General features: G+C 38.3%; 1 pseudogene; it reads right to left on the bottom strand.

Annotated features, from left to right (window-relative positions):
• Positions 1-957: 957 nt before the first annotated feature.
• On the bottom strand, positions 958-3,167 carry LOC139446023 (uncharacterized; annotated as a pseudogene).
• Between the last annotated feature and the right edge of the window lie 1,192 nt (positions 3,168-4,359).

Here is a 4,359-nt window from a genome sequence, read left to right as displayed (position 1 = left end):
CAATAAACTTTGAAACTTGAGGACGCCACATCTCCTAGAGCTGTCGAAATGCGATCTAAGTAATTAAAGCATGGGATTAAATCATCATATGGGATCGATTCTAGAACGATCCCTGTAGCCATTGGAAGGTGACTGTGACGTCGGAACGACCTTTGACCCCCCGGATAGAAAAATCTGTAAACTGTATTATGTTATAGGGACTTGTGATAACTGTAACTTGTTTACTTGAATCATTACAATCTTGGAATATTTTGGTGAGGTAACAAAACTAAATTAATTAAGCTTATATCCATTTTTGAACTGATGTCTTCCATCAATAATAGCTGTTCAGATTCTGACAGCAAGATTTTTGTTTACCAACAGGCCTGATACGTGGGAAATCAACGTTCACATTTCAACCTCGGGCTCTGTAAGAGATAATAGCAGCATGGGAAAGCATGAATTATAGTAATAAGGAGTACCAACAATGTAACCATCCGATTCACATTGTAATTATCTCTTAAATAACCACTGCTTGGCCGCAGTGACTGCTGAGTTTTTGTGCGGGAGCTCGACCTCCTTCGAGGTTTTGTTTGTTTTCATTTTTCTGCACTGACATAGTGAACAAATCCTTAAAAAATCAAGCACCATTTCATCTACCCGATCCCCATTTTGATCAACTCTTAAAATAGCAATAGGTTAGTTGAAGCGACAATTTAGCATGGACCGCATGCGAAGCCATCTCTTGATTTCAGTTTTCATAACAAGGAATGCAGAAAACATGAATGTACACGACACGTTCTTCAAGCAACAGCGTTTATCACATACATTTTAAGCAGAATATTATATAAATTTTAATTCATGTATGAAACAAAGTGTATGTTATCAAAAATAGTCCCAAATAGTCCAAATGTTTAGTCCAAAAGGTCCTAAAACTAGTAGTTCACACAACACTGGCACAGAAAACAAATCCAAAGTCTATCTCTCCGTGAAGAAACTCTGGAACATGTATTTCACACAGGACACAAGGACGGCCGAACATGACTGGGGCTGCTTGGATTCTTCACCAAGATCTATCTCCACAACTTGAGGGCGGGCTCTGAGGGCAGGGACGGGGAGGGAGGTCTGGGGTTCGGGCTGGGATGAGAGGGGGTTGACAGTGATCGTGAAGACACTGGGGCGCTTACAGAGAGGAAATAGATGTCCTTAAATCATTGAAATCAGTATCAATCCACAGTTAAGCGTGTATGAAAAAAACATGAAAAGGTCGACCATTTTGTACCTACTTTATCTGGATATTTAAACAAATAGCAAGTGAGGATATACCGCCTACCGACTAACATAGAGAAATGCAACAAAACCATTTCTGTAATCACAGAAAATCTGTATTTGTACGATTCCGACAGTATCATGAGAGTCAGGGCACGATTTAGGAATTAGATATAGCTTGCACCTGGTGCAAGTTGACATCCCAACCATTTTTCACTAGACTAAACCGATTGCACTCATAATGGAACCTATTACATAATAAAGAAAATATCATCTCAAATCCCAGAATGAAATCAGTGTCATTAATATTTTGACATTTTCAGTTCATTGACAAGATCACTTTGAATGGAATCACTTATACATCCCACATATTTGTTTGCATTCTTGTTCTTATCATAAGACTGACCTGATAAGATTCATGACGAAAAGCCAAAAGGACAATGTCATATTACACACAACACTGGGAATGTGATGTAGTATGGTACAAAAAGTGTATTGAGTTCAAAGATATTACTGTAGAAAGCTTTTTTAGTAAGTCAGTAATAAATTTGTAAAATTTTGACATGCACTGGGTGTAAGGATAGATAAATAATAGGCTACATTTGTCAATATCAGAGGGCACCTGTGCCTTTGTTTTTGTTAAATCGAGCCCTGGTCATGAGCATGTGTTTTTCAATCACTAACAAATAGTGGTGATTCAAGTTGTTTGTAAAAAGGTCATTTATAGGGAAACGGAAGTAGTTTTATCATATATATTACAGAATAAGGGAGTGGTAGAAAAATGCAAGTCAACTTTCTTATGTTGTATATTAGAAATGAGTTCTGATTATTAAAAGCTTCGTGACTATATGATATGTATAGTTGTCCTGTTAATGTTTAACACAGATGACATGTTTCGAACTAATGTAAGTTGCAAAGGTTCTCGAATTTGTTTTTTCTGATACTAATAGGACACATTCAAACAACTTGAACCCAATGATGACCTACAGGATCAGGGACAGGAAGAGTCGTTTGGCAGACGGGGGCCTGGTAGGTCCTAAACCTGTGGAGATCGTCCTGAGCTATAATGGAATAAATAAAATAAAAAACATCATCCATCCTCATTGTATAGACTATAACATAGATGGGTTGTTTTTATAGAAACATAATTCCTGTGTGTGTTTAGGAGCCTCAGCAAATTATGCAAACGTTGCAGGGTTCTGTGCCAGGAAGTTAGGTTGAGGTAAAATGGTCACTGGACATTTTGGGACAAGAGAGACCTATACTTTACAAGTCCCTCCCCTTGACACCACATATGAAAACCTACACAAATCATGTTTTACTGACTGCATCCCATTACCACGGGAAGAAAAGGGGAAACACAGATCTATTGTTACTTTGATCATATATCATGATACTTGACAATCATTAATATGATTTTACCATAGGAATTGAATTGGTACCATATTAATAACATCCATACACATTCACTTCACAAAAGATCAATTGTAAAATACAAAGTACATAGACATATACCAGGGACCGGCGAAGTACATGAAATGTCCCATCTGTAAATGAGTATGTCTGTCATTCTCTTTCACTTTTATTGTTACCAAATGTTTAGGACAGGATTCAAGTTGGGAATGCAATCAGTCAAAAGGTATCACTCTCTAAGCTTTGAAATCAAGATAAAAAAACAAAATTAAGTTAACACTGAGACCACTACTAGATACCTTGATGATAAACCAAAGCAACAGTGGCATACATCGTGAAGAACGTGCGATACTTGCGGGATAATGAGCAAAATGCAAACACAGACGTGGAAACAAAGTGCAGCAGCAACAACCAAAATGGCGTCGTTTGTGAATAACGGAAGTAGCAACGGTCTCCATGGAGATCATCAGCGATCGCCGCGTCTCGTTGCTTTCCGTAGCTTGCATGTCCCGGAATAATTGTCACAAATGATATCCTTTTGATCACAACTTGGAATACCTTAAATATATGGTGCACAGTGAGTTCTCACGCGACGATACGATACACGAAAAGTTATTTTCTGTGTCGATACTAGACTGGGGTCCTGTCTACTAAAACTAGTATATCGCGCTAAGCTTGCGTCGCGTACCAACACTGGAACCAGTTTATATCGATACACAAAAGTCTTGCTAAACGTACTACTCGTTTAATGACTCCCACTGTTTTGTGCAGTTACATATCGCAGATGTGTTGAAGTAAGCGTTTAAAGTTAACTCACAAACATTGCGGCTTCGAACATGTGTCTGCTGCAACTTTTACCTTTAGAGCCTGCTCTGAAATATCGAGTTTCCACGCGATTTTGACCTAAATATGGGTATCGCGATACGTATCGTATCGTGACCTAATATGTATCGTGATACGTATCGTATAGTGACCTTGCTGTATCGTTTGACCCCGATATTGTTGGTTCTACTGTATATATTTCTGGCCACTAACCGAGTGGTGTCCACCTTGCATGTCCAAACCACGATTATGACTAAAGCCTGACAGCAAGTTGACAACAGATGATGGGTTAACATACATGGGTTCCATACCAAATGCACCTGGAACAAATTACCTTTTTTTGTGTATTTCTGTTGTAACACGCGCCGTGTTTTTGCATTCCAACACAATGACCGTGACCTTTTTATGTCAAGGGCAATAATTCATATAGAGAGTGTAGAGTGGTTTCCCTTTGACTATGCGTACACAAGCTCCTTCCCAGTGCGTGACACCTTCGATGTCGCTGTGAGGAGCTTAACGAGTACAACGTTTGCAATATATATGTAGCATCTAATGGATTGAGTACTTTGCCGATTGTGTGTAACTGGATGTCATGCTGTTTGAAAATCATTTAGTCAATGAATGAATATTCCATTATGAATGATACAAAAACAAAACAAAAAACCGATGGCAGTTTATTGTAAAAAAACAATATAAAAAATACTCAAGATATATAAGGTCGGTTTGCAATCTAAGTAGGTTGATTCCCATAACATTTCTTCCCAAATTATCGATTGCATAAACCACGTGGCAGTAACGGGACATCCTGTACTTTATGTGTGTATGTTTCATATAGTGCCATATAATGCACGTATTTCTTGTGCTGGTAGATCGTGT

This window comes from Haliotis cracherodii, unplaced genomic scaffold (genome assembly GCF_022045235.1).
Source record: "Haliotis cracherodii isolate W230 unplaced genomic scaffold, xgHalCrac1.p SCAF_6, whole genome shotgun sequence".
Taxonomy (NCBI): Eukaryota; Metazoa; Mollusca; class Gastropoda; order Lepetellida; family Haliotidae; genus Haliotis; species Haliotis cracherodii.
Note: the sequence above shows the minus strand (reverse complement) of the source record. Positions and strands in the feature narration are given on the sequence as shown.